The sequence below is a fragment of the Plecotus auritus genome, assembly GCF_963455305.1.
Source record: "Plecotus auritus genome assembly, chromosome: 6".
Lineage (NCBI taxonomy): Eukaryota > Metazoa > Chordata > Mammalia > Chiroptera > Vespertilionidae > Plecotus > Plecotus auritus.
This window is the reverse complement of record NC_137773.1, coordinates 69680029-69699475: the sequence shown is the minus strand read 5'-3', so window position 1 is coordinate 69699475 and position 19447 is coordinate 69680029. Positions and strand designations below refer to the sequence as shown.

The 19447-nt window shown below is 34.7% G+C and overlaps 1 protein-coding gene across 2 annotated transcripts in view; it reads right to left on the bottom strand.

Moving 5' to 3' along the window:
• Positions 1-19447, bottom strand: part of PDGFC (platelet derived growth factor C) — a 187545-nt gene that overhangs the window by 36703 nt on the left and 131395 nt on the right. The window lies entirely within an intron of this gene.

The window sequence follows — 19447 nt, the reverse complement described above, 5'->3', positions numbered from 1 at the left end:
ATGATTGCATGCAGTTTCAAAGGAAAGATTAAGACCCGTCAGGGGGAGTTAAGAGAAGAAAGATGTTTGCTTAATACCAGAAATAAATTTCTAAAAACAATACTGGTTGAGTATGGAGTGGCTTCAATAGCTAAAAGACAATGAATTCATAAGTTTTGTGCCAAAGTCACAAAGTCATTTTGTCTGAAAAGCAAAGAGACTGTGAATCAGATGGAAGATATGCAAAACTAATTTAAAAGTTTCTTCCAATTTTGAAACTCTATGAATACGAATATAGTAAAACTATTCACATATTGATAGTGCAAAGTGAATCTCTGCCCTAAATAGGCCACCAGGGTCCACTGCTTTGTGTATTGCAAATTTTACCCACCCCAAATTTTCTTATAAAAATAGTATCTTCAAGAAGTAAACAGAGGAATGTGTGCCAATTATTTATTGAGTTTTTGTGCCATAAATACCTATTAAAATAAACATGTTAATGCATGTGAAAGTATGTGTAATTGGAAAGGCACGATATAAACTTAGGTATAGATATTATGGCAAGATACTAAGAAATGGGCAATTAAATTAATTAACAGGGTGGGAACTTGCACTTTTTTTTATTCATATGGCCTGAATTCTTTTTTTTTTTTTCCACTTTTAAACTGTGGTTCCTAAGCAAGCACCAATTTCACATCATGAAGGTGGTGATGATTTCTCAGGCAAACCACCAAGGGTTTTCCCAGGATCAACATTCACATGGGCACAGGGCTGGGGCTCCCTGGCTTCAAGCATCAGGACTTGGGTTAACCACATGGAACACAGAGGTTGGCGATTTTCCAGCCAGTGCTCCTTAAGACTGTGCTCTTGGCTATCACAGGAACATCTGCCACAGAGCATCATGAAAGCTATTGAGCATTCTCTCATTTACTTAAATTTTGGAGCGTTTACTATGTGCCAGGTACTCTGCTAGGAAGTGAGAATACAATATTAAGACAGTCTTGCATCGCATGGCATGTGGATGAACTGTGACCATCCCTGCAAAAATAGTATAATGACTATTGTGTATGTTCATCTTCATAAAAAAAGAGTTATTTAAACTAAGGCTTGCGTTCTGAAGAATTGATTCACGTGTTAATTGGGAAAATCTGCTCAATACAAAGCAGGTCTAACAAAAATTTTTGACTAGCTATATAAGGCTTTAAAACTAAGTTCTGCATATCAATTATTTAACATTATATATACTCCAACAAATTTATTCTAAAAGTAGTAAAATATGTTAGAGGTGTTCACGTTAGCTGCAATACAGAGGCAAGTCTTTAAACATATTAAAAGCACATACTCGCTGCATAATACATATGGCTGTGGTAGCAATGATGAACACCCTGTCTAAAATGGGCCTGAAATCCTAATCTCCATTTGGCCATCAACTTTTTCAAATGCATTTTGGGAAGATCTGGAAACTTTGATATACCTAATGAATGTCTCCTGTTTATTATTCATAGAGATCAAAAGGGATATATCAAAAGTAGTTTCACCTTGGTTAACATCTGTAACTATTTTCTCTCAATCCCAAGGGTCAAGAAAAAAGCCTAGCGTCTTTGTCTATACTTAAAACAAATGTGACAACAGACAGAAATTCTTAATGCTCTCAGAAGAAGGATGGGTGGGTGGGGAGGAAATGATTAAATACATGGTAATATCTATAGTTAATAAATGTTAATAATGATTTGCAATTTGGATAAAAGATAAAATGACAGATTTCATTGGAGCCACATCCAAATATATGAAGGAAAATGCAATTGTATTATACAATTTATTCATAATAGGAATAAAAATGGCAGTGCAATTGTGGGATACTCACACTCCATGAAAAAATATTGAGCTTTAATGATTTAGCATCACATATATCCCAATTTAAGTGTTCTGAAAGTAATAAAACATGTTCGTAGCAGTAACTGTACACAGATGCAATACAAAGGTGAAAATCACACAGCAGATTTTTAAAAACAAAAATAATCATGTCAAGGTCAGCAAACAGAAGAAGCTCAGGGAAACAGGTGAGCATGCATGAGCAGAGACATGTTTTGCAACCACAGCATCTCCCAAATGAAATGTCTCAATTGAGTGACAAGTTATTTCTACCAAAAATGTTTTATCTTCAGGCAGAAATGCCATTAATCCACAGAGAGTAAATACCACTGAAGGCCCTATTTCATGCAGTATGCATAGTTCAGGAAGCCCAGAGACCTGTCCAAACAATGAAAAAACTGTGCTTTCCAAAACCTTTAATCTGTGTTTCCATTTATGCCATGGAGAAGGCAGAGAACAAATTTCTCACGCCTGAATTTGATAAGCACCATCATGAGACAGCTATCCATAGACTGTCTAGCCTTTTCTTTGGTTTCACCAAAAACATATAGATAGCTGGAGGGCAGACAGGAAGCAATCCCCTTCACCTTTGCTTATGGTTATTACAGTTATGAGGGCAGGTGGACTCTGGCTGTTGGTGCAAATACCACTAATTGAACCCTAAATTCCTGCACTAAAAGATTGATGAGTTCTTCAAAAGATCAGTGGCAAAGCAAACTTAACCAATAGTGTTTCACGGCAAACAAGTGGTCCATCTTAACATCATAGAGTATAGGTAAGCCTTCAATAAATAGTTCCTATGATCATTAAAGTATCAGTACAATGCTGAAAAGTGATCAAGGGCAAGGTCCTTCAAGGAATAAGCTTTGAATGGGCCAATGTTGATAGAAGACTTTCAATCCAGATTTTTTAAAATCCATGTTAGGTTTTGCAGGTTATAATGGAAAGTGTGTTTAAATATCAATTTTAAGGGGGTTTAAGAATGAATTTTTACATATTTTAGTATAATATGATATTTTTTTTTTCAGGAAACCAAGTGAAATGGCCAAAAGGTGCACTCATTCATGAACAAATGATACATCTTTCACAACCTAGGTCATATTTTCACAAACTCAAGTTATAATATAGTTAGTGGATTGTGAAATCAATTTATTACATTGTGACTAGCATTCTTTAAAAAAAAGAAATGTAAAGAAAATAAAGCACTGCTTTAATATATTATTACCTCATAATACATACATATGCATACTTATTTTAAAATGTGATCATGTGTATGTGCATGTGGTGTGTGTGTGTGTGCGCTTGCATTAATAATCACACTGTACATTTTTTTTTCTTATGGTGGGGTCTTGGTCAGAAAGTTTTAAAAATACCAATTTAGGGAGAGAGCGCTTGGAATCAGAACATGCCAGTAAATCTGACCTTAAAAAAAGGTAACATTTTTTTTCACTGCTGCCTGCCAAACACTGAGATAAGCATTGGTATTTAATCCTCACAACAATGCTGTAAGGCAGAAACTTTTGTCATTCACATTCTGTGGTTAGGAAAACTTGCCCAGGTTTGTACAGGTCGATGTGGGAATTCAAGTCAGATCTGTAGCACTCAAGGCCACAGGAACACAAATGAGGCCTCTGTAAAGAATCTTGTTCAAGGTCAATAGAGCTCAGGACACCTCAGTAGAGACCAAGATCTTAGAGGGGTAAACACTGTTGCTAACATAGAAGATATAATCTGTATCATAAAACCCTGTTATATTCATGCCTTCATGACTGTGTGTTATATGTGGGTTATGATGGCTTGTATGGAAAATAAACCAAAGCTCACTTTAAACTATTTCTTCAGCTTGAACTGTTTAAGGTCTTGAGGGAGGGGGCTGATACACCTGGTTATAGCTGTTTAGCTGGTGCTTACCAACTCAACCACCCCTTTTCCTTAGTGCAAGATGGTCAAATTAGAGCATACCCCGTGTTAGAATAGGGTGCCGTATATTAGCATAATACTAAGAAGTCGTTTTAAAGAAAAGTTAAAAAAACAAAAAGCAAGGCATTTTCCTAAGTAAGCCTGGGGTGGTAAAGTATAGACAGAATTCTAAAAATAATACAAGTCAAAAAGTAGATTAGAATAAGGGAGCATTTAGAAGGGGAAAAAAAGATAGAGAAAGAGGAAGGAAGGAATGAGGGAAGAACTAAGGGAGGGAGGGAAAGAAAAGGAAACCCTGTTCCTCCTTTACTTTGGTGAATATTAAATATTTTTATTAGCCATTTTGCTTTTTCAATAAGATAAAAATATCTTTTCATACATATTCGTCTGGAGCTCTGTATAAAGGATATGACACTAGTAGAAAACTCATTCTCCCAAATCCATGAAACTTCCAGGTAGCCATGTTATAGTCTGCATCTTGGAAAATAATGCAAGTAAATCATTGGAAAAAATTATATAGGAAGAGAATAAAAATGTATCACATGTCTACACTGCACCAGGAATACTATAAGCTACTTTGATACACACATCAAGGCAGTTACCAATTACCTTTCTATTGGCCACAGGCTTTTAATTTATAATTTTCCAAAGACACACTGTCAGGCAGTATCAATATCAATCCTGATCAATAGACAACAGTCATTACCTTTCTTGTCCTTCAATTGACTTACCTCCTATAGCAACTTTCCTATAGATGCAAAGTATGCTGACTGATGATACCCACAACTCAATGAATGTTATTCTTTCTGCTTCCACCAGTTGAATTTAACACTTAATCAAAAGATAGTTGTATTTGTTCCCCAAACTATTTTTATCAGTTGTACTTGTTATTGTAATTTTTCCTATTTAAATATTACATAACCCAATCAATTATGAGTTGTTTCTTTGAGAACTTAGATGAAGGCTTTGCAAGGACTCTGTACAAAATGAGTTACTCTAAAATCAAACAAACAAACCACAACAACAAACAGAAAACTGCTGTTCAGTTAGGTACCAGAGACAACAGTAAAATACAGGATGGAGAACTCATAAAATCCTAGAGGAATTCTGTGCTTAGATTGCTTTAAAAATAATTTATGAGTTCTCATTTTTACTTAAAGAAACACAAACTGAAAGTCATAATTAAGGGATTATGGCTAAGAATTTTAAAGCAATACAACAATCAGCATATCGCTACTTAAAGAAAAGGCCTTGGCCCTATTGCAGAACACTGAAATGAATTAAATGCTTAACAGGTTATGTGTGTTATTTTTATGATTTTTCCATGTGAACTAGTCAACTAATGAACCAGCTATCAGCTCCTAATTTGTTCACAAGCTGGCTTCCAATAAAATTCTAAAAGTAAAAAACAAAAACAAACAAAAAAAATTGAAAAAAATATAGCATATTACTACATTTTGCTTTGGGAATAGTTAAACTTACATATTATCCAGTTACACTTAATATGTAAATACTCCCACATACCATACCTGTTGGAACCAAATTATATACATTTTGCATGAGGAGATTTAGTAGCACTAAAGTCATCAATCTATTCTGGAGAAACAAAGGGCTTTTTAAGCAATCAGTTCTGAATCTTGACATTGGTTTAAAGCTATAGATTACATCTTGAGCTCTTAGCATCCTAGAGCTTCATTAATCTCTGTCTCAGAAGCTGCAAAGCCTTATTCTTGGATTTATTTATAGTGACTATGTTTCACACATTTACTAGGAATCTCACATCAAGAAAAGTAAATTGTGGTATTATTTTTTTATTTTGTAATTTTTAATCTATGGTAGATGTTCTATTCTAAGCTACAAAAATGGTTCTACACCAGCTATAAAATATCAGGTGAAGAAGATTATGAGGTTACCTAATTCAGAATAAAAATTTCCCTCCTAACCTAAATTGGTATTCTGAAGCCAAAAAGTATTTTCATGTAACACTTTTATTTAATGCCTTCTATGATGTTGTGCATTTTTATTTTTTCAAAAAAATTTTTTTGAGGCTGGTAGTTTGTATCAATGTCACTTTCTAGATTGTAACATCGTGCTTCATATAGTTATGAAAGATGTTACTTTAGGAAATAATTAGGTGATGGGAATACTGGATATTTCTTATAAATGCCTGTCAAAGTATAATTATCTCAAAATAAAATGTTTAAAAAGTTCTTTGAGCAAAAGTTAATTAGGATATAGTATATACTATGCTTAAATCCATGATTTGACTATAATTTTTCCTATTTATTTGCTCTGAACCTTAGGCAAGTTGCATTTTTCCCTCTGAGCATACTTACTCATAGGTAAAATGGGGATAATTTCTCATAGAGTTATTGTAAAGAATAAATAAGATAACATATATCAAGGATTCAATACAGTAGTAGGTGTTCAAGGAATGGTGTATATTACTATTTATGTAGGTAGGCTGATTTTTTTTTGGTCAACTTACAGTTAAAATACAAAATTACATATATCCCCAAGACAAATAACTGAATATTTACTTAAAGTAAACTGCATCTTGCCCCAGTCTTGCAATATAAATAAAAAAGGGAAAACCAAATGCAAAGGGGACCACAACAGAAGGCCCAAGATCTTATCCAAAGACCAAATGTCCTTTTTAGTGATTTAGCATCCTCAAATTGCTCAGTGACATGGAATTATGCCAGGCCATTCATGCCAAATAAACACTATGTTGAGCCAGAGGAAACAGCCTTTTATGTAATTAGGAATTCTACTGGAAGAGAAAACATAACCTGCAGATAAATGAAAAGCATGACCCCAAGATTTGGGACTACGGATTCCAGTATGCAGTTAAGAATGCACACTTTCGAATCGGTATGGCCACAATGACACACTTTAGTCACATGTACCCCTCTTGACATGTAGGCATCAGACACTAAACTTTTGGGAAGTTCTATAAGGTGACTAAGCAGCATGTAAACATGAAATTCAGAGAGAAGTCAGTGCCCTGCCAAAGACCCAGTCTGAAAGGCATGCTGACTTTAAAACCAAACACTGTGCTGGTAGACACGGGCGTTCTTTTCATTATTTTATCAGTAATGGAATTAGAATCCCTGAAAGCATCACTCACCAAATCCCCAAAAGAAAGGCAAATATTTGTGCCAGATTATGTGAGATGACATCTAAAGAGTCTCATCCAAAGGATGTGTCATGTTTTAAGACCCGCTTCCCCTCAGGTATTGGAAGTCAAGTTTTGACATGCAGCGTCTCTCCGTTTCTCCAACAAGTCACTGTCTTCCACATGTCTTAACCTAAAACAACTAATTACATTCAGTGGTATTTCATCAACTTACACCCAGAAGGAAAGTGCCTTTATTTATTTTATTTTTTCTACCATATCAGAATGTTATTATCCTGGAAAGAAGTATTTCCTCTTTAGCAATGCTGTAAAAGTTGAAAAGCAGAATCTCAGAGGAAGTATTAGACACTGCATAGGCAAACTGGAAGCTATGCATACTTATTTCCATTTCCTATCTCAGATTTTATTATAGAGTCTTAGATAATTGCCACTTCAATGCTTTCCTATTATTCTTCCAAAGGGGGGGTGGAGTTTTAATATAAACCCTGGCTTTCTTAAGCAAACCTGCTTTGGAAGTACTTAAGATAATTCATATAGTCTTTTAAGGCTAAAATGACAGCTTTAATCCCTCTTCTGAATAACTATTTGCAAGGAAAGGTACTAGGCAGGTATTTCCATAATGGCTTTGATTCACATTTAAACAAAAGCTGGCTTTACTTAGCTAGAGTAGAAACACCTAGGCAGTGGGGACCTTTGCCCTGGAGCCATGACAAGAAGACAACCTGGTGCAGGAATTTCCTCCCTGAGTTCAGGAGGCCTTTGGTAGCCTACAGGCAGTCACCCTGCAAACACCTGCGGGATGGCATTCCATGTATATCCGTCCTTAGATTTGTGTTTCTTCTTCCATTCACTTTATTTTTTTAAAATATATTTTTGCTGATTTTAGAGGGAAGAGAGAGATAGAAACATCAATGATGAGAGCGAATCATTGATTGACTGCCTCCTGAATGCCCCACACTAGGAATTGAGCCTGCAACCCAGCATATTCCCTGACCGGAAATCGAACCATAATCTCCTGGTTCATAGGTCGATGCTCAACCACTGAGCCACCGCAGCTGGGCTTCCATTCACTTTCAATATTACCAAATGCCTATTATATTTCAGAAGCTGTGCACAAACTGCATAATTTCAAACCAAACATGCTGTGGGCTTTTGGTATTGCAGAGTGATACATTAAGTGCTTAATAGATTTTCAATTAAGTCTCCTTTCCATTTTATTTTTCTATTTCTTTGTATAAATTTTATCCGAGTTTCCTTAATGACACAATCTGAAAAAAATTTTGAAGCTGAAAAGATGGCTAGAATCCTCACAAGCAACAGGGTAATGTTTTAATCGTAATGGCATTTGACTGATAATGAAATATAATCAGTGAAATATTGACTCCATATGAATTCTTACCTTTTTAACATTGTGTTTATTTTGAAAGTGACTTTTGGAGGAGCTTATTTCTTGTTTGCATTTTAAAGGTAATTGTGTGGAGAAAGTATAATTGAGCCCTCAATATTTATTATCACTATTACTTACAAAAACAAAAAAGGTAAATCCTAATTTAGTTCATCTCAAAGTTTCTCATCTATGATACCACAATCAACAGAAATAACACTTTAGTGTTTTAAAAGGGAAAACAGATGATGAGAGAAAGTCTTATATTTGCCTTCCCTTCCTCAATGATCTTCGTATTATAGTATATATCCCACACTAGTTCAGAGGCAGCCTGGCATTTAATAGAATTAGGAAAACACTAATTAATATCCTAACTTCTAAGAATGTGACCTTCTCTGAGTTTTATCATGTAAAATGGTGATAACATTCATTATGGGGGAATAAATGACATAGAGACACCCATCAAGTTTAGCACATCTTTTAATTTATGTTCCTTCTATTCTGCCTGACTCACCTATTTCCAAGTTTGTATCAATAAGCATTTCCTTTCTAAAAGATGTCTAGAATATCCTTGACTTTCAGAAATTAGCCTCTTCAGAAATACCTAATACTAATTGCACTTACCATTCACTTTTCTTCTAAGACTGTCAAAAGATATAAAAATGGATGCTTATAGATAAAATCAGATTCATCTGATTTCAAAGTAATCTTAAATAAATAATAGTTTGAGTAATGTCATCTTAGTTAAAGAGATAGATAAAATTTTGAAAGCTCTAGTTTTAATGTTCAAAGCATTCAAATAAACCAATACCATTACTCAGTAAATGAATATTTGGAGACTATGTATGAGCATATCATTTTCTCAAATGTATGGGTGATGTGATGAGTTGTTCATTACAACTAACATGAATAATGAATGAATCATGGCTGATGTCCATGGGTACTACTAGATATGATACTAAAACAGAGTTTAGGATATGTTAAGTAGCAAATCAATATTTAGTCCTATATCTCTAACGTTTGTAAAGGAAACATAACATTAGCATAATCACACAAAGCAACTTTTCTAGGGGCCTATTTCATCTGGCATGGGAAGATACGGAGAGTCATTCCTGAATGCCAGTCAGAGTACGGCACCTGGCATGGACGGTAGTTTCCACTTATCAACAGTTTATCATACAGTGCTCTTGGTTACTTGGCATCAACCATGGTCCAGAAAACATTAATTGGAAAATTCCAGAAACAAACAATTCATCAGTTTTAAATTGTGTGCTGTTGTGAGTCGCATGATGAAATCTCCTGCCATTCTGCCTGAGATGTGAATTATCTCTTTGTCCAGTATCCATGCTGTGCATACAATACAATATTTTGAGAGAGAAAGGGAGAGACTGCATCCACATAACTTTTATTACAATAATTGTTATAATTGTTCTGTTTTAATTATTAGTTATTAGAGGCCCGGTGCATGAAATTCATGCACTTGGGCAGGGGGTCTCTCAGCCCAGCCTGCGCCCTCTCACAGTCCAGGAATCCTCAGGGGATGTCTGACTGATGACTTAGGCTCACGGGGAACGGGCTTATGCTGGCAGTCAAACATCCTTAGCGCTGCAATGGAGGCAGGAGAGGCTCCCACCACTGCCACTGCACTCGCCAGCCATGAGGCAGCTCCTGCATTGAGCATCGTCCCCCTGGTGGTTAGTGTGCGTCATAGCAACTGGTTGTTCTGCCGTTTAGTCAATATGCATATTAGCCTTTTATTATATAGGATTGTTGCTAATCTCTTACTGTGCCTAACTTCTAAAATTAAAATGTATCACAGGTATGTACACATCAGAAAATAAATAGTATATAGGGCTCAGTACTAGCAGTTTCAGGTATCCACTGGGGTCTGGAGAATTATCTCTGATGGATGAGGGGGAAACTGTATTATGTCTCAATTGTTATGCAAAGTATCTGCATACTTTTGAAATCAAATATAAACCCAGCATTTAATAAGGACACTGCTACATGAATAAAGGGGGGGGGGCACAAAGGTGGTCATTTTAGCTCTGGTGTCTCCAAAAATGATTGATTCTAAAAGTATATTTTAAAAAATGCATAGTCCTTTAAGGCCAAAGAAAATTGGAAGGGAGACAACAGCGATAAAATTTTGGGAAATGAAAAGCACGTGGCTATGTAGTCATTGCATCAGTGGACCTGAAAGTTCATCAGGGGCAAAGCCAAGAAGCAACCTGATTTACATGAAAGAACAACCAAAGAGCTCTGGGATCTGGTGGCATCAGGCATCTATGCAAGTGGGATTGACAATGGGACAAATGGAAAATTATGAAGAGGTCAGACACCGAATCTATTTCCCACTGTGGCAAAAGACTGATTTATTTTGGATTATTCAGATTTCTTCCCTAAACAAAATAAAATTGAAGATTTAAGGACTAAGACAGCCAAGTGAGTTGGGAGTGGTGATAATTATTCTGAATATGGGGTATGGAGGAGGTATAGTTTTATATTTAACTGGAGGCCTGGTGCATGAAATTCATGCATAGGGGGGAGGGTCCTTCATCCCGGCCTGCACCTTCTCCAATCCGGGACCCCTCGGGGAATGTCCGATTGCCGGTTTAGGCCTGATCCCTGTGGCCTAAACCTGTGGGATCAGGCCTAAACCAGCAGTCAGACATCCCTCTCACAATATGGGACTGCTGGCTCCTAACCGCTCACCTGCCAACCTGCCTGATTGCCCCTAACCACCTCTGCCTGCCTGCCTGATCGCCCTTAACTGCTCTCTCCTGCCAGCCTGATCACCCTTAACCGCTCTCTCCTGCCGGCCTGATTGTTCCTAACTGCTCTGCCTGCCTGCCTGATTGCCCCTGACCGCCCCTAACTTGGCCCCTGCCACCGTGGCTTTGTCTGGAAGGATGTCTGGTCTATCCAGTCTAATTAGCATATTATCCTTTTATTAGTATAGATGCTGAGACTCTCAGTCCTAACCCACTCAGATCTCATTTTAGAGAACTGGCAGCCAGGACTATACTCTTAGAAAAGAGATTAAGGAAATCAGGGTGTGTTTTTTAAAGGAATTAACCCAGTCTACTCACGACACAGTAAAGACCATGGTCAGCAAGGCCCATCCATATGCAGAGAATGATCAGTCAGCTTTTAAGTGGCCAGTGGACTTGGTCAGAATTCATTGACATTTCAGGGTTAAATAAAAATATTTTTAGTTATGAAAGCTCACAATTTTTTTAAAATCTCTGATGTTCATTTATTTCAGTGAGTTTTTGGGGACTTTACTTTCTTCCCAAACAAGAAAGTAAATGAAGAGAGAGGAAGTCCAAAAATCCTACCCACAAGAGATGGAATGAAAGAAAACTGCAAAGGAGGTGCTCAGGATAAGAGCAGAGGGAGATCCCGAGGATGACAGCTGTGCAGCAGGTTCAGGGCAATCAGTCCAAATCAAACTTGACCAGATTGTTTCCCCAGAAATTTCTTCTGGAAGATGAAATTATTAGAAAACCTGTTTTGAGAGGTGTTTCACACAATCTGAGGAATGGGACTGAATCAGTGGTAAATATTTATAAATGTATAAACATAAAGCAAAGCCAACAACAACAAAACACACACATCACCAGGGAAAACAAACGAAAAAAAAAAAAAAAAGGTCAGGAAAGGAAATGCAGTCATAGTATACTTCATGGGTCAGCTGTGAGCAATGACCCACTGCATGGCCACCATGAACTTGGGTCTTGTTATAATTAGGATCTAACAGAGGATGAGGTGATGGGCAGTGTCGACCGGTGTAATAAAAATGGAGGATGAAAGAAAGTGAAAGCCTCACCTTCCAGAGCGTGTGGTGAGTGAAGTTCATAGGTAATTTTAAAACCAAAGAATCAAGAAGTAGCAGCAAAAAACATGTTATCTGAAGGTATAGAGGTCAAATCTGAAAGAATCAGTCAACAGAATTGGAAGTGCCTGCCTCCAAGGAGCAGGAAAATCATTTGGGCAGGGGTATAGGGACAAATGCTATTTTTCGTAAGCCTAAGAAATACTGGCCTTTTAAACTGTGTGCAATTACAACTCTGACAAAAATTAAAATTACAGGTGAAAAAAGAGTATGGGGAGAATGATGGTTGGGACTGTCTTGTTTGGGTAACAGTGTCTTATCACGCTGAAGAAGGAACTAGACAAGAAGGCAGATTGTCATTTATCCTAGTTCCATGGGTAACGGATACTGACAGTTGACAAAATTGATCGGCTTTAATATATAGCTTAGAAAATTCGGTACAATAAATGCAAGTACTAAAACTTGATATCTATCCATCTGATTCTATAAGAAAATCCCATTCTTTTGCAATCCTGAAAAATAGAGAACACATGGGTATGTTAGCTGTTAAATACGCACGCAGAGACCCCAATCTGTTCCATAAAATATTCATGTTTGTTTGAATATGAAAAATATTTCTCCAACATCTTGTAGTAAAACTCTCTGCATCTTGCTCAGTTTATAGTTTAGAGCAAATTCTAATTCAGTGTAGGAACGTTCTGTATCAACATCTCCAAGAACGTTTGATGAAATGCAGATAACTGGGCACTACTCCAGACCAAGAGAATCATAATCTCTGCCATCTGATAATATGCATTTTTAATAAGCTCTTGAGAGATTTTTATAACGTATTTGATATCAAATTTATACTAGGTAACTCCCAGGGCTTTTGTTTGTTTGATAGCTTGTTTTTTTCTTTAATCTAAGAGTTATGACCTTCTTCTGCTCTTAACAATTGCCTCGCTTCCTTTTCAAAATCTTTCCAAACCACTTATATGATACTTATTCACAGACTGTATTTATATATGTATGTAAATTCTTTTTTTCTCCAAAACAAGGTAAGTTCTTATAGGCTTAGGGTCACAACAACCTGGCTCATCAAATATTCTTCAGTAAATGTTGAAAGAATTAACAAAAATATGGATGGGGATATTGAAGGAAAATTATTATTTTATCATTTTAAATTGCAACAAATTTATACCTGGAGAACAATTCTCTTAATTGGCTTTAGCTGCCATATTAACTCTAAGGTTTTAAATCATTGTGGCTCTAGATATAAAATATGAATTAATCAAATGTCAAGCTTTCGATTCTTTTAAATTCTTATTTACAACCTCTGTGTATATCATCTTAAAGTGGTCTGTCTGCCTTTTACCATTCCAGCGGTAATACCAACTGCCTTTTTATTTCTAACAACAAATCATGCCATCTGAAATTCTTTCTTAGATAGCTAGGGATTAACTGAAACAAAAAGATTCATGAGAAATGGAAGAGAGATGATGAGCTTCACATGAAAGAGAGCAATATGTTCATGGGTTAGAAGTTAGGTGGAAAATAGATTAAACATCCTTCCCCACTAAGAGTTTAGTCTCTGCAGTAATTATATAATTTCTTAGATGCAATAAAATAATGTCATCTCAAGACCTCCAGCATAAATATATAAGTACATTGTGTGTTTTAATAAAAATCTAGTAATTTGAAAAGTGTTTCAGACTATAGACATACAGTACTTGAAGTATTTTTCCATCCTATAATACTACAAAAAAAAATCCCAAGAACTAATTTTTCTCTTAATTCTTTCAAGATAAATAAAAAATTATTTTTAAAGGTTTAGACCTAAATTGTCACTTGCTAAAATCAGTTTAGTGTAGTAATAGAGCAATGCTGTGCAATTGGTTATGAAAATTTATAATTTTTTAAAATCATGAGGACATTTTGACACAGGTGTTTTTTTTTTTTTTCCCCCCTATGGGATTAGTACTTTAATATTGCTCTTGGTATTTTTACTGCAGACATGCCACTTTTTTCTTCCCCTAAGAAAGTAAACTAATAAATTTGATGCCTTGTGTTAGCATTAGTTGGAATTTTTTAAACCTGAACATAAAAGCAAATTTGGCCTTCAGTTAAGACTTTTCTTTACATGATATTAGCAGTAAAATAACCTGGCAAACACTAGAAGGGATGGAAAAAATATCCTCCCTCCTCCTTTCTTCCCCCAACTTCTATATTCACTGAGCTGCTTTGTTCTCTGTATCCTGCATAATTAATAACTACTTTGGCAATCAGTCATGCATTCCTTAATGGCACCTCAGGCATCAAGTGTCCTTGTACGCCTCCCCCACAGAAACCATACACCCTTATGCAGTGCGCACTGCCTGGGCACTGACTTCACTCTGGACATGTCATTTACAAAATCACTATTAAGGAAAATGTATATTTGGGGTTATAGAGTAGCTACAATACTTAATATCCTCTAGTACAATTTCATCTCTTTATAGATTAAATATATAAATACTTTTACTAACAATAATAAAAATTATGCAATACCCAAACCAGTGTCACTGTTTATACATATTAAAAAGAAAATTATAAAAATAATGGAACAAATTTGGCAGCAATTTAAAAGAAGATGAGTTTCACTGGATTGTTGTGAGTTAGTCTTCAGTTTATTCATCACCCTACACTCCCCTTTTCAGGCAATAAAGAAAAGATAGAAATATATGGAGTCAGTTGGTATGGTAGCTATAACATCTGTTGTCCTTAATTTTAACTGAACCATTCACTAAATGGAAAGTAATAGTAAATAAATTGTTAAAAATATTATGTTATTACTTCTGATCAGAGAGCTTAGATTAAAACTCTTTAAAATATAATATTCAATAAACCCATTTAAAAAGAAATCAGTGTTAATTTAATCATCATTCTTCAAAATGTTAACCTGATTGGAGGGAGAAAGAGAAAATCCTCAAATCATATAACCATTTAAAAAGATATATAATTATAAGTAATATTGTACTCAAGAGGAATAGTTCTATATACAAATAATAAAACTACTAAAATATTCAGAATTAGATATGTACATTTTATTTCAAAAATAGGCATCATTTTTGAAGTATTGGTCTGAAAAAAATGCAGTATTTTTTACATTAAGGCTGAGAATTTTTTTTAAATAAGACTTTTAATAAGGTGTTTTGATACTAGAAGAAAAAATATTATTTTTTCAGCCTTTGCAGGTTTCTTAACATTCTTAAATAATGGTGCTTATGCTACAGTACACAGAGTAAAACATACACAACCTATTATAAATTACTCCAAAATTAAACAAGAAATTTTCTTTTCTTTCTAAGAGATCTGCTGGGCTCTCAATGTGTGTGGCCTCCAAACAGAAACAAGCTTGCACTGTTTTATTTCAGTTTTGCTTCATTTCTTCCCAAACAATCTCTCACTGCTAATCTACCAGGCCTTTCTTTTTTCTCTTTTAGCATGAAGAAAAAAAAAATCAAAGACATTATTAACTCCTTATGCACAATCATAAAAGCTGAATATTTATCATTTGACATCAATTTACATGGATTTATTTTTCATTATGTATTAATGGGGCATGACTATGGAATATATATTTTTTTTCATAAATAATTATTGAAAATAGCCTTAAATGCTAAAATTTTTAATTTATGTAGTAATTCTAGAGCTATTTTTAAGCTACCAAAAACTAGCTATAATTTCACGTAAACATTGTATGCTAAAGTTTTTTCTAAAATCAAACTTAGCCTGTAATATCAACCTAAAATAGTAAAATTGAAGGACACATTTTTTTATATCTTATTCTAAGGTATATGGGAATCAAGGAAATGATACTGAAATATTAACATTACAGAGGAAAGTATACTATGTGTAAAATATGTAAACAATCTTCCAATATTAAATTGGCATCACTTTTTTCAAAATAATAAATAATCCTATATTTAACTATATGCTCTCTCATTCATTAGTTGAGGGGGAAAAGTTAGTAAATTATTTTTATGAAGGTGAACATAATTTTTAATGGCAACATGTATGGCAATAACTGTTTCTGAGAATTTTAACTAATGTACGGTAATTAGAACCACAGAGCCTTAAAGATTGACTAGTATCAAATATCCATTTATGCTTCCAAAGAAAGCTGCAGAGTTATCTTCCTTACTTGTAAAATATAAGAAATAGTAAAATCAACTTTCTCCATAATTATCCCAGAAAAAAAAGTGACTGAACACAAACATTTTTCTGTGTATAAAAATAGACGCAAAATATTTATTAAATTAATTATAACTGCAGGTAAAGATGATTATACACATTAATAGTTATAATATCATAAGTATGCATTAATTTTTTTAAGTAGTCTAATATCTGGATGTTTCACTCCTCATCAAAACAAAATAAAACAGAAACAGTTCAGTTCTTTAAGTAGGGCAAGATTGTGTTCTTGGTAATAGAGCCTAATATCTCAGGACCAGGAGAATACGTGATTCTTCATTTTTCTAGTTTAAGCATCATCACTACTGTGCAACAGCTACAAAGGTAACAGACTAAATGAGAAGTTGGTGCGGCTCCACTTGAGTTTAGACAGCTCTAAGGGGAAACAGCTGAATGTCTATGAGACCTGAATGAGCAGCTGCAATGTGTCTGGCATTGTACTAGGCATTTAATAACAAACCTAAAAGTAGGAAGTTAATAGTCCAATAAGGATGTGCAGTTAATATCATTTTTATCATTAGCAAGGTAAGAAAGCATTGTTGGCCAGTGGCTCTGAAGGTCCTAGTAGTGGGTTTGCATTGAGACTATTGCCTCTGGGGAATTGGGTGTGCTAAGTATGAAGTTCATCCTTCACACATAAAAAAAGTATCCGAGATGATGGGTGGAGGGAGGGGGCTTGAAGGGGCACTTGCCCCTGAGCAAATGACACAAGAACTTTTAAGTCTCTTCTCCAAAGGCAAACTTTCTTCCCTTAGGTTTTCATTCATTGATATACAGATAAGACTGATGGATTGCTGCCCTGCTAGTAATAATATTGGGGGGAATGGATGGACAGAGGAGCATCATTTAGTAATACACAATGATAACTCAAAACACTCTGCAAGGCTTAATAGCAAAGTTACTTTTTAAATTTTTGCTCATCAAATCTTGCTCTTTCTGTGGGCAGTTATTGACTGTAGAATGACTGCAGCTGTGTGGGATGACGGATGGATATATGGAACCAAGACAAAGGATAGGTGAGGAAATGGCCAATAAATCGTCAGAGTCAATTTAAACCCAAAAGAATGAAAGCTTGTGAAATTGTAAAATTCATATGTCAATAATCACTCCAGAAAGCAATATGGAAAATTAAAATCACCAAGTCACACTTATCAGGCAATGTAGGACCCTACCATCATGTTCTCTTGTTTTTCTACACATAGGCACATTTATAATAAGGTCCCCTATGCTATTTCTCCAAAAAACTCCATTTCCTGTAGCCCATCACAGGTCAACTTAGTTGCCATGCCAAACATGTTTCCATAGATACCAAGAGAATGTCAATTCTCATCCCACCAAACTCCATATTTACAACTTATCAAGCTATTTCAATAACTATTTACATATGCACTGAATTTAATTTTATTGACATAATGAGTGCTACATGTTTCACCTAAAGTCTCTCAAATGCAGGCCGTTTCTGGTGTTAGTCACAGCAAATCTCTGGTAATAGGTTAATACCAAGTGGCAGGGCCCTTTTTACTCCAGGATGGGTGGTACTTACCATAGACCCTTATGGTTCTTTATCTCATCTCAAGGCTCATAAATCTGATATTCACTTACAGATAAAAACAGTGTCTCTGTTAGTGAAGCTGGGGTGAGTTGTACGATCAATTTAGCATTCTAGCATTTATTCAGAACCTCTGTTGTGCCTAGAACTGATCTAGGCACTATAAAATGGCTGTGTTTTTATCTTTAAATAATCTGTATAATGACATTGATCAAGATTCACAATATAATTTAGAGCATATTTTTAGAGATATCTACCTTAAGTTCAACTGTACACAATAAATGATTCTATTGTTAGTAAATGAATAAATTATCATTTTCAAACTTCAGTTTGGATTTTATTGTTGCTTTCTTGGCTGTATCTTAAACAATACTTAAATTTCTTAATATGTTGCTTAAATAATATTCCACACACCTGAGTTTGGGAAATCAAAAAGGAAAATTTCTGCTAACATTAAAATGTGACTATAATATATAAAGTTAAGCATTAATTCCATATTTTCTGATTTGACTCATGAATTCTCATGAATTGCTACCTGGCTATATGCATAGTGTTTATATTCAAGAGTCTACATGCTAATGCATGTAGCCCACACCATGTTGTGTTCCCAATATACCTACTAAATAGCTAAAATCATTAAAGATATCAATTTTATATGATTTTATATTTATTTTATTTTATTTTTTCCATCAATATTTATCCCCTCTATGCCCTCTTCCACCTCCACCCACTGCCTCCACCCTAGCATTCACCACACTGTAATTGGTCATATTTAAAAATTAAACTAGATGACATCATCATACTTGTATAAGTACTTCTGATTTACTATTATAAGAATGCGATTAAAATACCAAAGGATTTTCAATATTTCTGTTTCAATGCAATAAGCAGATAAAATGTTTGAAATAATACATAAAATAAGGGTGAAAACAATCATGATACAACTAAAACTAATTATAATCAGAAAAAATAGATTTATTAAATCACAATGAGAATTTCAAAATCTTTTTTTGTAGGAGGTTGGCACAAAAGCCATAAATATTATTCAATCAGAATAAGTATTAAGTAGAAAAATTGAGCTAAATACTTTTTAAAAATCTATTTTACTATGATTTTTTAAAAATAATATTTAATATGCTTATCTTATTAAAAGATAAAAAGTATGTCATGTACATATTTGTAAACAATAGAACTAAAAAATAAATTTTGGTGGGTGCAGAAAAGTATGATGACTCCTTAATGGTAGAAAAATAGTAAAATATCACATAAGAGATGGACTTTTAGGTAATTTCAGAAATAATTTTATTAAAATGACATTAATGTCAGATAGTGCCAACTTTCTAACTTTGCAATGTATTCATTTCAAAAAATATATATGAATTTAAAAATTAGAGCCATCAGAAACTTCACATCTTTAAGGTAAGAGTATCATTTAGCAAAATGCAAAAGGTTATCTTAATAATAAAAGAGTAATATTCTAATTAGACCAGACGTCCTTCTGGATGACCTTCTGGAAGGCCGGAGGGAAGCCCGGGTCTGGGTGCCAGAGGGAAG